This window comes from Ambystoma mexicanum, chromosome 11 (assembly GCF_040938575.1).
Source record: "Ambystoma mexicanum isolate Mex_15411 chromosome 11, UKY_AmexF1_1, whole genome shotgun sequence".
Classification (NCBI taxonomy): Eukaryota; Metazoa; Chordata; class Amphibia; order Caudata; family Ambystomatidae; genus Ambystoma; species Ambystoma mexicanum.
In genome coordinates, this window is record NC_090934.1 from 212,437,509 (window position 1) to 212,459,079 (window position 21,571).

The window sequence follows — 21,571 nt, forward strand, 5'->3', positions numbered from 1 at the left end:
TGGCAGACAAAGCTAACACATTGGGACGCACTCACCAGATGGAAATCAGGTGGAAATGAGGCAGTGGAGAGGCCGCAAGTCGGTACAGTCAACACACAAGGCCGGATGGCCAATCAGAGGATGGTGGGCGGGTCGGGAGGCGGGCTGCAGGGAACCAAGAAGCGGAGATCGGACGCGGGCCGAGGAAGGAGAGATGGAACCAGAGGGAGAGCAGTCTTGGCGCACACAAATGGCAGACAAAGCTAACACAATGGGACGCACTCACCAGATGGAAATCAGGTGGAAATGAGGCAGTGGAGAGGCCGCAAGTCGGTACAGTCAACACACAAGGCCGGATGGCCAATCAGAGGATGGTGGGCGGGTCGGGAGGCGGGCTGCAGGGAACCAGGAAGCGGAGATCGGACGCGGGCCGAGGAAGGAGGGATGGAATCAGAGGGAGAGCAGTTTGGGCGCACACAAATGGCAGACAAAGCTAACACATTGGGAAGCACTCACCAGATGGAAATTAGGTGGAAATGAGGCACTGGAGAGGCAGCAAGTCAGTACAGTCAACACACAAGGCCGGATGGCCAATCAGAGGATGGTGGGAGAGTCGGGAGGCGGGCTGCAGGGAACCAGGAAGCGGGGATCGAACGCGGGCTGCGGGAAGGACGCGGGTCGAGGAAGGAGGGATGGAATCAGAGGGAGAGCAGTCTGGGCGCACATTGGGAAGCACTCACCAGATGGAAATCAGGTGGAAATGAGGCACTGGAGAGGCTGCAAGTCGGTACAGTCAACACACAAGGCTGGATGGCCAATCAGAGGATGGTGGGCGGGTCGGGAGGCGAGCTGCAGGGAACCAGGAAGCGGGGATCAGACGCAGGCCGAGGAAGGAGGGATGGAATCAGAGGGAGAGCAGTCTGGTGGCACACAAATGGCAGACAAAGCTAACACATTGGGAAGCACTCACCAGATGGAAATCAGGTGGAAATGAGGCACTGGAGAGGCTGCAAGTCGGTACAGTCAACACACAAGGCTGGATGGACAATCAGAGGATGGTGGGCGGGTCGGGAGGCGAGCTGCAGGGAACCAGGAAGCGGGGATCAGACGCAGGCCGAGGAAGGAGGGGTGGAATCAGAGGGAGAGCAGTCTGGTGGCACACAAATGGCAGACAAAGCTAACACATTGGGAAGCACTCACCAGATGGAAATCAGGTGGAAATGAGGCACTAGATAGGCTGCAAGTCGGTACAGTCAACACACAAGGCCGGATGGCCAATCAGAGGATGGTGGGCGGATCGGGAGGCGGGCTGCAGGGAACCAGGAATCGGGGATCGAACGCAGGCTGCGGGAAGGACGCGGGCCGAGGAAGGAGGGATGGAACCAGAGGGAGAGCGTTCTGGGCGTACAAAAATGGAAGACAAAGCTAACACATTGGGAAGCACTGTCCAGATGGAAATCAGGTGGAAATGAGGCACCGGAGAGGCCGCAAGTCGGTACAGTCAGCACACAAGGCCGGATGGCCAATTAGAGGATGGTGGGCGGGTCGGGAGGCGGGCTGCAGGGAACCAAGAAGCGGGGATCGGACGCGGGCCGAGGAAGGAGGGATGGAATCAGAGGGAGAGCAGTCTGGGCGCACAAAATGGCAGACAAAGCTAACACATTGGGAAGCACTCACCAGATGGAAATCAGGTGGAAATGAGGCACTAGAGAGGCAGCAAGTTGGTACAGTCAACACACAAGGCCGGATGGCCAATCAGAGGATGGTGGGCGGATCAGGAGGCGGGCTGCAGGGAACCAGGAAGCGGGGATCAAACGCGGGCCGAGAAAGGAGAGATGGAACCAGAGGGAGAGCAGTCTTGGCGCACACAAATGGCAGACAAAGCTAACACATTGGGAAGCACTCACCAGATGGAAATCAGGTGGAAATGAGGCAGTGGAGAGGCCGCAAGTCGGTACAGTCAACCACAAGGCCGGATGGCCAATCAGAGGATGGTGGGCGGGTCGGGAGTCGGGCTGCAGGGAACCAGGAAGCGGAGATCGGACGCGGGGCGAGGAAGGAGGGATGGAATCAGAGGGAGAGCAGTTTGGGCGCACACAAATGGCAGACAAAGCTAACACATTGGGAAGCACTCACCAGATGGAAATCAGGTGGAAATGAGGCACTGGAGAGGCCGCAAGTCGGTACAGTCAACACACAAGGCCGGATGGCAGATCAGAGGATGGTGGGAGGGTCGGGAGGCGGGCTGCAGGGAACCAGGAAGCGGGGAACGAACGCGGGCTGCGGGAAGGACGCGGGTCGAGGAAGGAGGGATGGAATCAGAGGGAGAGCAGTCTGGGCGCACATTGGGAAGCACTCACCAGATGGAAATCAGGTGGAAATGAGGCACTGGAGAGGCTGCAAGTCGGTACAGTCAACACACAAGGCTGGATGGCCAATCAGAGGATGGTGGGCGGGTCGGGAGGCGGGCTGCAGGGAACCAGGAAGCGGGGATCGAACGCGGGCTGCGGGAAGGACGCGGGCCGAGAAAGGAGAGATGGAACCAGAGGGAGAGCAGTCTTGGCGCACACAAATGGCAGACAAAGCTAACACATTGGGACGCACTCACCAGATGGAAATCAGGTGGAAATGAGGCAGTGGAGAGGCCGCAAGTCGGTACAGTCAACACACAAGGCCGGATGGCCAATCAGAGGATGGTGGGCGGGTCGGGAGGCGGGCTGCAGGGAACCAGGAAGCGGAGATCGGACGCGGGCCGAGGAAGGAGGGATGGAATCAGAGGGAGAGCAGTTTGGGCGCACACAAATGGCAGACAAAGCTAATACATTGGGAAGCACTCACCAGATGGAAATTAGGTGGAAATGAGGCACTGGAGAGGCAGCAAGTCAGTACAGTCAACACACAAGGCCGGATGGCCAATCAGAGGATGGTGGGAGGGTCGGGAGGCGGGCTGCGGGGAACCAGGAAGCGGGGATCGAACGCGGACTGCGGGAAGGACGCGGGTCGAGGAAGGAGGGATGGAATCAGAGGGAGAGCAGTCTGGGCGCACATTGGGAAGCACTCACCAGATGGAAATCAGGTGGAAATGAGGCACTGGAGAGGCTGCAAGTCGGTACAGTCAACTCACAAGGCTGGATGGCCAATCAGAGGATGGTGGGCGGGTCGGGAGGCGAGCTGCAGGGAACCAGGAAGCGGGGATCAGACGCAGGCCGAGGAAGGAGGGATGGAATCAGAGGGAGAGCAGTCTGGTGGCACACAAATGGCAGACAAAGCTAACACATTGGGAAGCACTCACCAGATGGAAATCAGGTGGAAATGAGGCACTGGAGAGGCTGCAAGTCGGTACAGTCAACACACAAGGCTGGATGGACAATCAGAGGATGGTGGGCGGGTCGGGAGGCGAGCTGCAGGGAACCAGGAAGCGGGGATCAGACGCAGGCCGAGGAAGGAGGGGTGGAATCAGAGGGAGAGCAGTCTGGTGGCACACAAATGGCAGACAAAGCTAACACATTGGGAAGCACTCACCAGATGGAAATCAGGTGGAAATGAGGCACTAGATAGGCTGCAAGTCGGTACAGTCAACACACAAGGCCGGATGGCCAATCAGAGGATGGTGGGCGGATCGGGAGGCGGGCTGCAGGGAACCAGGAATCGGGGATCGAACGCAGGCTGCGGGAAGGACGCGGGCCGAGGAAGGAGGGATGGAACCAGAGGGAGAGCGTTCTGGGCGTACAAAAATGGAAGACAAAGCTAACACATTGGGAAGCACTGTCCAGATGGAAATCAGGTGGAAATGAGGCACCGGAGAGGCCGCAAGTCGGTACAGTCAGCACACAAGGCCGGATGGCCAATTAGAGGATGGTGGGCGGGTCGGGAGGCGGGCTGCAGGGAACCAAGAAGCGGGGATCGGACGCGGGCCGAGGAAGGAGGGATGGAATCAGAGGGAGAGCAGTCTGGGCGCACAAAATGGCAGACAAAGCTAACACATTGGGAAGCACTCACCAGATGGAAATCAGGTGGAAATGAGGCACTAGAGAGGCCGCAAGTTGGTACAGTCAACACACAAGGCCGGATGGCCAATCAGAGGATGGTGGGCGGATCGGGAGGCGGGCTGCAGGGAACCAGGAAGCGGGGATCGAACGCGGGCTGCGGGAAGGACGCGGGTCGAGGAAGGAGGGATGGAATCAGAGGGAGAGCAGTCTGGGCGCACATTGGGAAGCACTCACCAGATGGAAGCAGGTGGAAATGAGGCACTGGAGAGGCTGCAAGTCGGTACAGTCAACACACAAGGCTGGATGGCCAATCAGAGGATGGTGGGCGGGTCGGGAGGCGAGCTGCAGGGAACCAGGAAGCGGGGATCAGACGCAGGACGAGGAAGGAGGGATGGAATCAGAGGGAGAGCAGTCTGGTGGCACACAAATGGCAGACAAAGCTAACACATTGGGAAGCACTCACCAGATGGAAATCAGGTGGAAATGAGGCACTGTAGAGGCCGCAAGTCGGTACAGTCAACACACAAGGCCGGATGGCCAATCAGAGGATGGTGGGCGGATCGGGAGGCGGGCTGCAGGGAACCAGGAAGCGGAGATCGAACGCGGGCTGCAGGAAGGACGCGGGCCGAGGAAGGAGGGATGGAACCAGAGGGAGAGCAGTCTGGGCGCACACAAATGGCAGACAAAGCTAACACATTGGGAAGCACTCACCAGATGGAAATCAGGTGGAAATGAGGCACTGGAGAGGCCGCAAGTCGGTACAGTCAACACACAAGGCCGGATGGCCAATCAGAGGATGGTGGGCGGGTCGGGAGGCGGGCTGCAGGGAACCAGGAAACGGGGATCGAACGCGGGCTGCGGGAAGGACGCGGGCCGAGGAAGGAGGGATGGAATCAGAGGGAGAGCAGTCTGGGCGCACACAAATGGCAGACAAAGCTAACACATTAGGAAGCACTCACCAGATGGAAATCAGGTGGAAATGAGGCACTGGAGAGGCCGCAAGTCGGTACAGTCAACACAAAAGGCCGGATGGCCAATCAGAGGATGGTGGGCGGGTCGGGAGGCGGGCTACAGGGAACCGGGAAGCGGGGATCGGACGCGGGCCAAGGAAGGAGGGATGGAATCAGAGGGAGAGCAGTCTGGGCGCACACAAATGGCATACAAAGCTAACACATTGGGAAGCACTCACCAGATGGAAATCAGGTGGAAATGAGGCACTAGAGAGGCCGCAAGTCGGTACAGTCAACACACAAGGCCGGATGGCCAATCAGAGGATGGTGGGCGGATCGGGAGGCGGGCTGCAGGGAACCAGGAAGCGGGGATCGAACGCGGGCTGCGGGAAGGATGCGGGCCGAGGAAGGAGGGATGGAACCAGAGGGAGAGCAGTCTGGGCGCACACAAATGGCAGACAAAGCTAACACATTGGGAAGCACTCACCAGATGGAAATCAGGTGGAAATGAGGCACTGGAGAGGCCGCAAGTCGGTACAGTCAACACACAAGGCCGGATGGCCAATCAGAGGATGGTGGGCGGGTCGGGAGGCGGGCTGCAGGGGACCAGGACGCGGGGAACGGACGCGGGCCGAGGAAGGAGGGATGGAATCCGAAGGAGAGCAGTCTGGGCGCACACAAATGCCAGACAAAGCTAACACATTGGGAAGCACTCACCAGATGGAAATCAGGTGGAAATGAGGCACTGGAGAGGCCGCAAGTCGGTACAGTCAACACACAAGGCCGGATGGCCAATCAGTGGATGGTGGGCGGGTCGGGAGGCGGGCTGCAGGGAACCAGGAAGCAGGAATCGAATGCAGGCTGCGGGAAGGACGTGGGTCGAGGAAGGAGGGATGGAATCAGAGGGAGAGCAGTCTGGGCGCACACAAATGGCAGACAAAGCTAACACATTAGGAAGCACTCACCAGATGGAAATCAGGTGGAAATGAGGCACTGGAGAGGCCGCAAGTCGGTACAGTCAACACGCAAGGCCGGATGGCCAATCAGAGGATAGTGGGCGGGTCGGAAGGCTGGCTGCAGGGAACCAGGAAGCGGGGATCGAACGCAGGCTGCGGGAAGGACGCGGGCCGAGGAAGGAGGGATGGAATCAGAGGGAGAGCAGTCTGGGCGCACACAAATGGCAGACAAAGCTAACACATTAGGAAGCACTCACCAGATGGAAATCAGGTGGAAATGAGGCAGTGGAGAGGCTGCAAGTCGGTACAGTCAACACACAAGGCCGGATGGCCAATCAGAGGATGGTGGGAGGGTCGGGAGGCGGGCTGCAGGGAACCAGGAAGCGGGGATCGGACGCGGGCCGAGGAAGGAGGGATGGAACCAGAGGGAGAGCAGTCTGGGCACACACAAATGGCAGACAAATCTAACACATTGGGAAGCACTCACCAGATGGAAATCAGGTGGAAATGAGGCAGTGGAGAGGCCGCAAGTCGGTACAGTCAACAAACAAGGCCGGATGTCCAATCAGAGGATGGTGAGCGGGTCGGGAGGCGGGCTGCAGGGAACCAGGAAGCGGAGATCGGACGCGGGCCGAGGAAGGAGGGATGGAATCGGAGGGAGAGCAGTCTGGGCGCACACAAATGGCAGACAAAGCAAACACATTGGGAAGCACTCACCAGATGGAAATCAGGTGGAAATGAGGCACTGGAGAGGCCGCAAGTCGGTACAGTCAACACACAAGGCCGGATGGCCAATCAGAGGATGGTGGGCGGGTCGGGAGGCGGGCTGCAGGGAACCAGGAAGCGGGGATCGAACGCTGGCTGCGGGAAGGACGCGGGTCGAGGAAGGAGGGATGGAATCAGAGGGAGAGCAGTCTGGGCGCACATTGGGAAGCACTCACCAGATGGAAATCAGGTGGAAATGAGGCACTGGAGAGGCTGCAAGTCGGTACAGTCAACACACAAGGCTGGATGGCCAATCAGAGGATGGTGGGCGGGTCGGGAGGCGGACTGCAGGGAAGCAGGAAGCGGGGATCGAACGCGGGCTGCGGGAAGGACGCGGGCCGAGGAAGGAGGGATGGAATCAGAGGGAGAGCAGTCTGGGCACACACAAATGGCAGACAAAGCTAACACATTGGGAAGCACTCACCAGATGGAAATCAGGTGGAAATGAGGCAGTGGAGAGGCCGCAAGTCGGTACAGTCAACAAACAAGGCCGGATGTCCAATCAGAGGATGGTGAGCGGGTCGGGAGGCGGGCTGCAGGGAACCAGGAAGCGGAGATCGGACGCGGGCCGAGGAAGGAGGGATGGAATCGGAGGGAGAGCAGTCTGGGCGCACACAAATGGCAGACAAAGCAAACACATTGGGAAGCACTCACCAGATGGAAATCAGGTGGAAATGAGGCACTGGAGAGGCCGCAAGTAGGTACAGTCAACACACAAGGACGGATGGCCAATCAGAGGATGGTGGGCGGGTCGGGAGGCGGGCTGCAGGGAACCAGGAAGCGGGGATCGAACGCGGGCTGCGGAAAGGACGCGGGTCGAGGAAGGAGGGATGGAATCAGAGGGAGAGCAGTCTGGGCGCACATTGGGAAGCACTCACCAGATGGAAATCAGGTGGAAATGAGGCACTGGAGAGGCTGCAAGTCGGTACAGTCAACACACAAGGCTGGATGGCCAATCAGAGGATGGTGGGCGGGTCGGGAGGCGGACTGCAGGGAAGCAGGAAGCGGGGATCGAACGCGGGCTGCGGGAAGGACGCGGGCCGAGGAAGGAGGGATGGAATCAGAGGGAGAGCAGTCTGGGCGCACACAAATGGCAGACAAAGCTAACACATTAGGAAGCACTCACCAGATGGAAATCAGGTGGAAATGAGGCACTGGAGAGGCCGCAAGTCGGTACAGTCAACACACAAGGCCGGAATGGCCAATCAGAGGATGGTGGGCGGGTCGGGAGGCGAGCTGCAGGGAACCAGGAAGCGGGGATCGGACGCAGAACGAGGAAGGAGGGATGGAATCAGAGGGAGAGCAGTCTGGTGGCACACAAATGGCAGACAAAGCTAACACATTGGGAAGCACTCACCAGATGGAAATCAGGTGGAAATGAGGCACTAGAGAGGCCGCAAGTCGGTACAGTCAACACACAAGGCCGGATGGCCAATCAGAGGATGGTGGGCGGATCGGGAGGCGGGCTGCAGGGAACCAGGAAGCGGGGATTGAACGCAGGGTGCGGGAAGGACGCGGGCCGAGGAAGGAGGGATGGAACCAGAGGGAGAGCGTTCTGGGCGTACAAAAATGGCAGACAAAGCTAACACATTGGGAAGCACTCTCCAGATGGAAATCAGGTGGAAATGAGGCAGTGGAGAGGCCGCAAGTCGGTACAGTCAGCACACAAGGCCGGATGGCCAATCAGAGGATGGTGGGCGGGTCAGGAGGCGGGCTGCAGGGAACCAGGAAGCGGGGATCGGACGCGGGCCGAGGAAGGAGGGATGAAATCAGAGGGAGAGCAGTCTGGGCGCACACAAATGGCAGACAAAGCTAACACATTGGGAAGCACTCACCAGATGGAAATCAGGTAGAAATGAGGCACTGGAGAGGCCGCAAGTCGGTACAGTCAACACACAAGGCCGGATGGCCAATCAGAGGATGGTGGGCGGATCCAGAGGCGGGCTGCAGGGAACCAGGAAGCGGAGATTGAACGCGGGCTGCGGGAAGGATGCGGGCCGAGGAAGAAGGGATGGAACCAGAGGGAGAGCAGTCTGGGCGCACACAAATGGCAGACAAAGCTAACACATTGGGAAGCACTCACCAGATGGAAATCAGGTGGAAATGAGGCACTGGAGAGGCCGCAAGTCGGTACAGTCAACACACAAGGCCGGATGGCCAATCAGAGGATGGTGGGCGGGTCGGGAGGCGGGCTGCAGGGAACCAGGAAACGGAGATCGAACGCGGGCTGCGGGAAGGACGCGGGTCGAGGAAGGAGGGATGGAATCAGAGGGAGAGCAGTCTGGGCGCACATTGGGAAGCACTCACCAGATGGAAATCAGGTCGAAATGAGGCACTGGAGAGGCCACAAGTCGGTACAGTCAACACACAAGGCCGGATGGCCAATCAGAGGATGGTGGGTGGGTCGGGAGGCGGGCTGCAGGGAACCAGGAAGCGGGAATCGAACGCGGGCTGCGGGAAGGACGCGGGCCGAGGAAGGAGGGATGGAATCAGAGGGAGAGCAGTCTGGGCACACACAAATGGCAGACAGAGCTAACACATTAGCAAGCACTCACCAGATGGAAATCAGGTGGAAATGAGGCACTGGAGAGGCCGCAAGTCGGTACAGTCAACACACAAGGGCGGATGGCCAATCAGAGGATGGTGGGCGGGTCGGGAGGCGGGCTGCAGGGAACCAGGAAGCGGGGATCGAACGCGGGCTGCGGGAAGGACGCGGGCCGAGGAAGGAGGGATGGAATCAGAGGGAGAGCAGTCTGGGCGCACACAAATGGCAGACAAAGCTAACACATTGGGAAGCACTCACCAGATGGAAATCAGGTGGAAATGAGGCACTAGAGAGGCCCCAAATTGGTACAGTCAACACACAAGGCCGGATGGCCAATCAGAGGATGGTGGGCGGGTCGGGAGGCGGGCTGCAGGGAACCAGGAAGCGGAGATCGGACGCGGGCCGAGGAAGGAGGGATGGAATCAGAGGGAGAGCAGTTTGGGCGCACACAAATGGCAGACAAAGCTAACACATTGGGAAGCACTCACCAGATGGAAATCAGGTGGAAATGAGGCACTGGAGAGGCCGCAAGTCGGTACAGTCAACACACAAGGCCGGATGGCCAATCAGAGGATGGTGGGAGGGTCGGGAGGCGGGCTGCAGGGAACCAGGAAGCGGGGATCGAACGCGGGCTGCGGGAAGGACGCGGGTCGAGGAAGGAGGGATGGAATCAGAGGGAGAGCAGTCTGGGCGCACATTGGGAAGCACTCACCAGATGGAAATCAGGTGGAAATGAGGCACTGGAGAGGCTGCAAGTCGGTACAGTCAACACACAAAACTGGATGGCCAATCAGAGGATGGTGGGCGGGTCGGGAGGCGAGCTGCAGGGAACCAGGAAGCGGGGATCAGACGCAGGACGAGGAAGGAGGGATGGAACCAGAGGGAGAGCAGTCTGGGCGCACACAAATGGCAGACAAAGCTAACACATTGGGAAGCACTCACCAGATGGAAATCAGGTGGAAATGAGGAAGTGGAGAGGCCGCAAGTCGGCACAGTCAACAAACAAGGCCGGATGTCCAATCAGAGGATGGTGGGCGGGTCGGGAGGCGGGCTGCAGGGAACCAGGAAGCAGAGATCGGACGCGGGCCGAGGAAGGAGGGATGGAATCGGAGGGAGAGCAGTCTGGGCGCACACAAATGGCAGACAAAGCTAACACATTGGGAAGCACTCACCAGATGGAAATCAGGTGGAAATGAGGCACTGGAGAGGCCGCAAGTCGGTACAGTCAACACACAAGGCCGGATGGCCAATCAGAGGATGGTGGGCGGGTCGGGAGGCGGGCTGCAGGGAACCAGGAAGCGGGGATCGAACGCGGGCTGCGGGAAGGACGCGGGTCGAGGAAGGAGGGATGGAATCAGAGGGAGAGCAGTCTGGGCGCACATTGGGAAGCACTCACCAGATGGAAATCAGGTGGAAATGAGGCACTGGAGAGGCTGCAAGTCGGTACAGTCAACACACAAGGCTGGATGGCCAATCAGAGGATGGTGGGCGGGTCGGGAGGCGGACTGCAGGGAAGCAGGAAGCGGGGATCGAACGCGGGCTGCGGGAAGGACGCGGGCTGAGGAAGGAGGGATGGAATCAGAGGGAGAGCAGTCTGGGCGCACACAAATGGCAGACAAAGCTAACACATTAGGAAGCACTCACCAGATGGAAATCAGGTGGAAATGAGGCACTGGAGAGGCCGCAAGTCGGTACAGTCAACACACAAGGCCGGAATGGCCAATCAGAGGATGGTGGGCGGGTCGGGAGGCGAGCTGCAGGGAACCAGGAAGCGGGGATCGGACGCAGAACGAGGAAGGAGGGATGGAATCAGAGGGAGAGCAGTCTGGTGGCACACAAATGGCAGACAAAGCTAACACATTGGGAAGCACTCACCAGATGGAAATCAGGTGGAAATGAGGCACTAGAGAGGCCGCAAGTCGGTACAGTCAACACACAAGGCCGGATGGCCAATCAGAGGATGGTGGGCGGATCGGGAGGCGGGCTGCAGGGAACCAGGAAGCGGGGATTGAACGCAGGGTGCGGGAAGGACGCGGGCCGAGGAAGGAGGAATGGAACCAGAGGGAGAGCGTTCTGGGCGTACAAAAATGGCAGACAAAGCTAACACATTGGGAAGCACTCTCCAGATGGAAATCAGGTGGAAATGAGGCACTGGAGAGGCCGCAAGTCGGTACAGTCAGCACACAAGGCCGGATGGCCAATCAGAGGATGGTGGGCGGGTCAGGAGGCGGGCTGCAGGGAACCAGGAAGCGGGGATCGGACTCGGGCCGAGGAAGGAGGGATGAAATCAGAGGGAGAGCCGTCTGGGCGCACACAAATGGCAGACAAAGCTAACACATTGGGAAGCACTCACCAGATGGAAATCAGGTAGAAATGAGGCACTGGAGAGGCCGTAAGTCGGTACAGTCAACACACAAGGCCGGATGGCCAATCAGAGGATGGTGGGCGGATCCAGAGGCGGGCTGCAGGGAACCAGGAAGCGGAGTTCGAACGCGGGCTGCGGGAAGGATGCGGGCCGAGGAAGAAGGGATGGAACCAGAGGGAGAGCAGTCTGGGCGCACACAAATGGCAGACAAAGCTAACACATTGGGAAGCACTCAACAGATGGAAATCAGGTGGAAATGAGGCACTGGAGAGGCCGCAAGTCGGTACAGTCAACACACAAGGCCGGATGGCCAATCAGAGGATGGTGGGCGGGTCGGGAGGCGGGCTGCAGGGAACCAGGAAACGGAGATCGAACGCGGGCTGCGGGAAGGACGCGGGTCGAGGAAGGAGGGATGGAATCAGAGGGAGAGCAGTCTGGGCGCACATTGGGAAGCACTCACCAGATGGAAATCAGGTTGAAATGAGGCACTGGAGAGGCCACAAGTCAGTACAGTCAACACACAAGGCCGGATGGCCAATCAGAGGATGGTGGGCGGGTCGGGAGGCGGGCTGCAGGGAACCAGGAAGCGGGGATCGAACGCGGGCTGCGGGAAGGACGCGGGTCGAGGAAGGAGGGATGGAATCAGAGGGAGAGCAGTCTGGGCGCACACAAATGGCAGACAAAGCTAACACATTGGGAAGCACTCACCAGATGGAAATCAGGTGGAAATGAGGCACTGGAGAGGCCGCACGTCGGTACAGTCAACACACAAGGCCGGATGGCCAATCAGAGAATGGTGGGTGGGTCGGGAGGCGGGTTGCAGGGAACCAGGAAGCGGGAATCGAACGCGGGCTGCGGGAAGGACGCGGGCCGAGGAAGGAGGGATTGAATCAGAGGGAGAGCAGTCTGGGCACACACAAATGGCAGACAGAGCTAACACATTAGCAAGCACTCACCAGATGGAAATCAGGTGGAAATGAGGCACTGGAGAGGCCGCAAGTCGGTACAGTCAACACACAAGGCCGGATGGCCAATCAGAGGATGGTGGGCGGGTCGGGAGGCGGGCTGCAGGGAACCAGGAAGCGGGGATCGAACGCGGGCTGCGGGAAGGACGCGGGCCGAGGAAGGAGGGATGGAATCAGAGGGAGAGCAGTCTGGGCGCACACAAATGGCAGACAAAGCTAACACATTAGGAAGCACTCACCAGATGGAAATCAGGTGGAAATGAGGCACTGGAGAGGCCTCAAGTCGGTGCAGTCAACACACAAGGCCGGAATGGCCAATCAGAGGATGGTGGGCGGGTCGGGAGACGAGCTGCAGGGAACCAGGAAGCGGGGATCGGACGCAGAACGAGGAAGGAGGGATGGAATCAGAGGGAGAGCAGTCTGGTGGCACACAAATGGCAGACAAAGCTAACACATTGGGAAGCACTCACCAGATGGAAATCAGGTGGAAATGAGGCACTAGAGAGGCCGCAAGTCGGTACAGTCAACACACAAGGCCGGATGGCCAATCAGAGGATGGTGGGCGGTTCGGGAGGCGGGCTGCAGGGAACCAGGAAGCGGGGATTGAACACAGGCTGCGGGAAGGACGCGGGCCGAGGAAGGAGGGATGGAACCAGAGGGAGAGCGTTCTGGGCGTACAAACATGGCAGACAAAGCTAACACATTGGGAAGCACTCTCCAGATGGAAATCAGGTGGAAATGAGGCAGTGGAGAGGCCGCAAGTCGGTACAGTCAGCACACAAGGCCGGATGGCCAATCAGAGGATGGTGGGCGGGTCAGGAGGTGGGCTGTAGGGAACCAGGAAGCGGGGATCGGACGCGGGCCGAGGAAGGAGGGATGAAATCAGAGGGAGAGCAGTCTGGGCGCACACAAATGGCAGACAAAGCTAACACATTGGGAAGCACTCACCAGATGGAAATCAGGTGGCAATGAGGCACTGGAGAGGCCGCAAGTCGGTACAGTCAACACACAAGGCCGGATGGCCAATCAGAGGATGGTAGGCGGATCCGGAGGCGGGCTGCAGGGAACCAGGAAGCGGAGATCGAACGCGGGCTGCGGGATGGATGCGGGCCGAGGAAGGAGGGATGGAACCAGAGGAAGAGCAGTCTGGGCGCACACAAATGGCAGACAAAGCTAACACATTGGGAAGCACTCACCAGATGGAAATCAGGTCGAAATGAGGCACTGGAGAGGCCGCAAGTCGGTACAGTCAACACACAAGGCCGGATGGCCAATCAGAGAATGGTGGGCGGGTCGGGAGGCGGGCTGCAGGGAACCAGGAAGCGGGGATCGAACGCGGGCTGCGGGAAGGACGCGGGCCGAGGAAGGAGGGATGGAATCAGAGGGAGAGCAGTCTGGGCACACACAAATGGCAGACAGAGCTAACACATTAGCAAGCACTCACCAGATGGAAATCAGGTGGAAATGAGGCACTGGAGAGGCCGCAAGTCGGTGCAGTCAACACACAAGGCCGGAATGGCCAATCAGAGGATGGTGGGCGGGTCGGGAGACGAGCTGCAGGGAACCAGGAAGCGGGGATCGGACGCAGAACGAGGAAGGAGGGATGGAATCAGAGGGAGAGCAGTCTGGTGGCACACAAATGGCAGACAAAGCTAACACATTGGGAAGCACTCACCAGATGGAAATCAGGTGGAAATGAGGCACTAGAGAGGCCGCAAGTCGGTACAGTCAACACACAAGGCCGGATGGCCAATCAGAGGATGGTGGGCGGTTCGGGAGGCGGGCTGCAGGGAACCAGGAAGCGGGGATCGAACGCAGGCTGCGGGAAGGACGCGGGCCGAGGAAGGAGGGATGGAACCAGAGGGAGAGCGTTCTGGGCGTACAAACATGGCAGACAAAGCTAACACATTGGGAAGCACTCTCCAGATGGAAATCAGGTGGAAATGAGGCAGTGGAGAGGCCGCAAGTCGGTACAGTCAGCACACAAGGCCGGATGGCCAATCAGAGGATGGTGGGCGGGTCGGGAGGTGGGCTGTAGGGAACCAGGAAGCGGGGATCGGACGCGGGCCGAGGAAGGAGGGATGAAATCAGAGGGAGAGCAGTCTGGGCGCACACAAATGGCAGACAAAGCTAACACATTGGGAAGCACTCACCAGATGGAAATCAGGTGGCAATGAGGCACTGGAGAGGCCGCAAGTCGGTACAGTCAACACACAAGGCCGGATGGCCAATCAGAGGATGGTAGGTGGATCCGGAGGCGGGCTGCAGGGAACCAGGAAGCGGAGATCGAACGCGGGCTGCGGGATGGATGCGGGCCGAGGAAGGAGGGATGGAACCAGAGGGAGAGCAGTCTGGGCGCACACAAATAGCAGACAAAGCTAACACATTGGGAAGCACTCACCAGATGGAAATCAGGTGGAAATGAGGCACTGGAGAGGCCGCAAGTCGGTACAGTCAACACACAAGGCCGGATGGCCAATCAGAGGATGGTGGGCGGGTCGGGAGGCGGGCTGCAGGGAACCAGGAAACGGAGATCGAACGCGGGCTGCGGGAAGGACGCGGGTCGAGGAAGGAGGGATGGAATCAGAGGGAGAGCAGTCTGGGCGCACATTGGGAAGCACTCACCAGATGGAAATCAGGTCGAAATGAGGCACTGGAGAGGCCGCAAGTCGGTACAGTCAATACACAAGGCCGGATGGCCAATCAGAGAATGGTGGGCGGGTCGGGAGGCGGGCTGCAGGGAACCAGGAAGCGGGGATCGAACGCGGGTTGCGGGAAGGACGCGGGCCGAGGAAGGAGGGATGGAATCAGAGGGAGAGCAGTCTGGGCACACACAAATGGCAGACAGAGCTAACACATTAGCAAGCACTCACCAGATGGAAATCAGGTGGAAATGAGGCACTGGAGAGGCCGCAAGTCGGTACAGTCAACACACAAGGCCGGATGGCCAATCAGAGGATGGTGGGCGGGTCGGGAGGCGGGCTGCAGGGAACCAAGAAGCGGGGATCGGACGCGGGCCAAGGAAGGAGGGATGGAATCAGAGGCAGAGCAGTCTGGGCGCACACAAATGGCAGACAAAGCTAACACATTGGGAAGCACTCACCAGATGGAAATCAGGTGGAAATGAGGCACTGGAGAGGCCGCAAGTCGGTACAGTCAACACACAAGGCCGGATGGCCAATCAGAGGATGGTGGGCGGGTCGGGAGGCTGGCTGCAGGGAACCAGGAAGCGGGGATCGTACGTGGGCTGCGGGAAGGACGCGGGCCGAGGAAGGAGGGATGGAATCAGAGGGAGAGCAGTCTGGGCGCACACAAATGGCAGACAAAGCTAACACATTGGGAAGCACTCACCAGATGGAAATCAGGTGGAAATGAGGCACTGGAGAGGCCGCAAGTCGGTACAGTTAACACACAAGGCCGGATGGCCAATCAGAGGATGGTGGGCGGGTCGGGAGGCTGGCTGCAGGGAACCAGGAAGCGGGGATCATACGCGGGCTGCGGGAAGGACGCGGGCCGAGGATGGAGGAATGGAATCAGAGGGAGAGCAGTCTGGGCGCACACAAATGGCAGACAAAGCTAACACATTAGGAAGCACTCACCAGATGGAAATCAGGTGGAAATGAGGCACTGGAGAGGCCGCAAGTTGGTACAGTCAACACACAAGGCCGGATGGCCAATCAGAGGATGGTGGGCGGGTCGGGATGCGGGCTGCAGGGAACCAGGAAGCGGGGATCGGAAGCGGGCTGTGGGAAGGACGCGGGCCGAGGAAGGAGGGATGGAACCAGAGGGAGAGCAGTCTGGGCGCACACAAATGGCAGACAAAGCTAACACATTGGGAAGCACTCACCAGATGGAAATCAGGTGGAAATGAGGCAGTGGAGAGGCCGCAAGTCGGTACAGTCAACACACAAGGCCGGATGGCCAATCAGAGGATGATGGGCGGGTCGGGAGGCGGGCTGCAGGGAACCAGGAAGCGGGGATCGGACGCGGGCCGAGGAAGGAGGGATGGAATCAGAGGGAGAGCAGTCTGGGCGCACACAAATGGCAGACAAAGCTAACACATTGGGAAGCACTCACCAGATGGAAATCAGGTGGAAATGAGGCACTGGAGAGGCCGCAAGTCGGTACAGTCAACACACAAGGCCGGATGGCCAATCAGAGGATGGTGGGCGGGTCGGGAGGCGGGCTGCAGGGAACCAGGAAGCGGGGATCGAACGCGGGCTGCGGTAAGGATGCGGGTCGAGGAAGGAGGGATGGAATCAGAGGGAGAGCAGTCTGGGCGCACACAAATGGCAGACAAAGCTAACACATTAGGAAGCACTCACCAGATGGAAATCAGGTGGAAATGAGGCACTGGAGAGGCCGCAAGTCGGTACAGTCAACACACAAGGCCGGATGGCCAATCAGAGGATGGTGGGCGGGTCGGGAGGCGGGCTGCAGGGAACCAGGAAGCGGGGATCGGACGCGGGCCAAGGAAGGAGGGATGGAACCAGAGGGAGAGCAGTCTGAACGCACACAAATGGCAGACAAACCTAACACATTGGGAAGCACTCACCAGATGGAAATCAGGTGGAAATGAGGCACTGGAGAGGCTGCAAGTCGGTACAGTCAACACACAAGGCCGGATGGCCAATCAGAGGATGGTGGGCGGGTCGGGAGGCGGGCTGCAGGGAACCAGGAAGCGGGGATCAAACGCGGGCTGCGGGAAGGACGCGGGCCGAGGAAGGAGGGGTGGAATCAGAGGGAGAGCAGTCTGGGCGCACACAAATGGCAAAGCTAACACATTAGGAAGCACTCACCAGATGGAAATCAGGTGGAAATGAGGCACTGGAGAGTCCGCAAGTCGGTACAGTCAACACACAAGGCCGGATGGCCAATCAGAGGATGGTGGGCGGGTCGGGAGGCGGGCTGCAGGGAACCAGGAAGCGGGGATCGGACGCGGGCCGAGGAAGGAGGGATGGAATCAGAGGGAGAGCAGTCTGGGCGCACACAAATGGCAGACAAAGCTAACACATTGGGAAGCACTCACCAGATGGAAATCAGGTGGAAATGAGGCACTAGAGAGGCCGCAAGTCGGTACAGTCAACACACAAGGCCGGATGGCCAATCAGAGGATGGTGGGCGGATCGGGAGGCGGGCTGCAGGGAACCAGGAAGTGGGGATCGAACGCGGGCTGCGGGAAGGACGCGGTCCGAGGAAGGAGGGATGGAACCAGAGGGAGAGCAGTCTGGGCGCACACAAATGGCAGACAAAGCTAACAGATTGGGAAGCACTCACCAGATGGAAATCAGGTGGAAATGAGGCAGTGGAGAGGCCGCAAGTCGGTACAGTCAACACACAAGGCCGGATGGCCAATCAGAGGATGGTGGGCGGGTCGGGAGGTGGGCTGCAGGGAACCAAGAAGCGGGGATTGGACACGGGCCGAGGAAGGAGGGATGGAATTAGAGGGAGAGCAGTCTGGGCGCACACAAATGGCAGACAAAGCTAACACATTGGGAAGCACTCACCAGATGGAAATCAGGTGGAAATGAGGCACTGGAGAGGCCGCAAGTCGGTACAGTCAACACACAAGGCCGGATGGCCAATCAGAAGATGGTGGGCGGATCGGGAGGCGGTCTGCAGGGAAACAGGAAGCGGGGATCGGACGCAGGCCGAGGAAGGAGGGATGGAATCAGAGGGAGAGCAGTCTGGTGGCACACAAATGGCAGACAAAGCTAACACATTGGGAAGCACTCACCAGATGGAAATCAGGTGGAAATGAGGCACTAGAGAGGCCGCAAGTCGGTACAGTCAACACACAAGGCCGGATGGCCAATCAGAGGATCGTGGGCGGATCGGGAGGCGGGCTGCAGGGAACCAGGAAGCAGGGATCGAACGCGGGCTGCGGGAAGGACGCGGGCCGAGGAAGGAGGGATGGAATCAGAGGGAGAGCAGTCTGGGCGCACACAAATGGCAGACAAAGCTAACATATTGGGAAGCACTCACCAGATGGAAATCAGGTGGAAATGAGGCACTGGAGAGGCCGCAAGTCGGTACAGTCAACACACAAGGCCAGAATGGCCAATCAGAGGATGTTGGGCGGGTCGGGAGGCGAGCTGCAGGGAACCAGGAAGCGGGGATCGGACGCAGGCCGAGGAAGGAGGGATGGAATCAGAGGGAGAGCAGTCTGGTGGCACACAAATGGCAGACAAAGCTAACACATTGGGAAGCACTCACCAGATGGAAATCAGGTGGAAATGAGGCACTAGAGAGGCCGCAAGTCGGTACAGTCAACACACAAGGCCGGATGGCCAATCAGAGGATCGTGGGCGGATCGGGAGGCGGGCTGCATGGAACCAGGAAGCAGGGATCGAATGCAGGCTGCGGGAAGGACGCGGGCCGAGGAAGGAGGGATGGAACCAGAGGGAGAGTGTTCTGGGCGTACAAAAATGGCAGACAAAGCTAACACATTGGGAAGCACTCTCCAGATGGAAATCAGGTGGAAATGAGGCAGTGGAGAGGCCGCAAGTCAGTACAGTCAGCACACAAGGCCGGATGGCCAATCAGAGGATGGTGGGCGTGTCGGGAGGCGGGCTGCAGGGAACCAGGAAGCGGGGATCGGACGGGGGCCGAGGAAGGAGGGATGGAATCAGAGGGAGAGCAGTCTGGGCGCACACAAATGGCAGACAAAGCTAACACATTGGGAAGCACTCACCAGATGGAAATCAGGTGGAAATGAGGCACTGGAGAGGCCGCAAGTCGGTACAGTCAACACACAAGGCCGGATGGCCAATCAGAGGATGGTGGGCGGATCGGGAGGCGGGCTGCAGGGAACCAGGAAGTGGAGATCGAACGCGGGCTGCGGGAAGGACGCGGGCCGAGGAAGGAGGGATGGAACCAGAGGGAGAGCAGTCTGGGCGCACACAAATGGCAGACAAAGCTAACACATTGGGAAGCACTCACCAGATGGAAATCAGGTGGAAATGAGGCACTAGAGAGGCCGCAAGTCGGTACAGTCAACACACAAGGCCGGATGGCCAATCAGAGGATGGTGGGCGGATCGGGAGGCGGGCTGCAGGGAACCAGGAAGCGGGGATCGAACGCGGGCTGCGGGAAGGACGCGGGCCGAGGAAGGAGGGATGGAACCAGAGGGAGAGCAGTCTGGGCGCACACAAATGGCAGACAAAGCTAACACATTGGGAAGCACTCACCAGATGGAAATCAGGTGGAAATGAGGCACTGGAGAGGCCGCAAGTCGGTACAGTCAACACACAAGGCCGGATGGCCAATCAGAGGATGGTGGGCGGGTCGGGAGGTGGGCTGCAGGGAACCAAGAAGCGGGGATCGGACGCGGGCCGAGGAAGGAGGGATGGAATTAGAGGGAGAGCAGTCTGGGCGCACACAAATGGCAGACAAAGCTAACACATTGGGAAGCACTCACCAGATGGAAATCAGGTGGAAATGAGGCACTGGAGAGGCCGCAAGTCGGTACAGTCAACACACAAGGCCGGATGGCCAATCAGAAGATGGTGGGCGGATCGGGAGGCGGTCTGCAGGGAACCAGGAAGCGGGGATCGGACGCAGGCCGAGGAAGGAGGGATGGAATCAGAGGGAGAGCAGTCTGGTGGCACACAAATGGCAGACAAAGCTAACACATTGGGAAGCACTCACCAGATGGAAATCAGGTGGAAATGAGGCACTAGAGAGGCCGCAAGTCGGTACAGTCAACACACAAGGCCGGATGGCCAATCAGAGGATCGTGGGCGGATCGGGAGGCGGGCTGCAGGGAACCAGGAAGCAGGGATCGAACGCGGGCTGCGGGAAGGACGCGGGCCGAGGAAGGAGGGATGGAATCAGAGGGAGAGCAGTCTGGGCGCACACAAATGGCAGACAAAGCTAACATATTGGGAAGCACTCACCAGATGGAAATCAGGTGGAAATGAGGCACTGGAGAGGCCGCAAGTCGGTACAGTCAACACACAAGGCCAGAATGGCCAATCAGAGGATGGTGGGCGGGTCGGGAGGCGAGCTGCAGGGAACCAGGAAGCGGGGATCGGACGCAGGCCGAGGAAGGAGGGATGGAATCAGAGGGAGAGCAGTCTGGTGGCACACAAATGGCAGACAAAGCTAACACATTGGGAAGCACTCACCAGATGGAAATCAGGTGGAAATGAGGCACTAGAGAGGCCGCAAGTCGGTACAGTCAACACACAAGGCCGGATGGCCAATCAGAGGATGGTGGGCGGATCGGGAGGCGGGCTGCAGGGAACCAGGAAGCGGAGATCGAACGCGGGCTGCAGGAAGGACGCGGGCCGAGGAAGGAGGGATGGAACCAGAGGGAGAGCAGTCTGGGCGCACACAAATGGCAGACAAAGCTAACACATTGGGAAGCACTCACCAGATGGAAATCAGGTGGAAATGAGGCACTGGAGAGGCCGCAAGTCGGTACAGTCAACACACAAGGCCGGATGGCCAATCAGAGGATGGTGGGCGGGTCGGGAGGCGGGCTGCAGGGAACCAGGAAACGGGGATCGAACGCGGGCTGCGGGAAGGACGCGGGCCGAGGAAGGAGGGATGGAATCAGAGGGAGAGCAGTCTGGGCGCACACAAATGGCAGACAAAGCTAACACATTAGGAAGCACTCACCAGATGGAAATCAGGTGGAAATGAGGCACTGGAGAGGCCGCAAGTCGGTACAGTCAACACAAAAGGCCGGATGGCCAATCAGAGGATGGTGGGCGGGTCGGGAGGCGGGCTACAGGGAACCGGGAAGCGGGGATCGGACGCGGGCCGAGGAAGGAGGGATGGAATCAGAGGGAGAGCAGTCTGGGCGCACACAAATGGCATACAAAGCTAACACATTGGGAAGCACTCACCAGATGGAAATCAGGTGGAAATGAGGCACTAGAGAGGCCGCAAGTCGGTACAGTCAACACACAAGGCCGGATGGCCAATCAGAGGATGGTGGGCGGATCGGGAGGCGGGCTGCAGGGAACCAGGAAGCGGGGATCGAACGCGGGCTGCGGGAAGGATGCGGGCCGAGGAAGGAGGGATGGAACCAGAGGGAGAGCAGTCTGG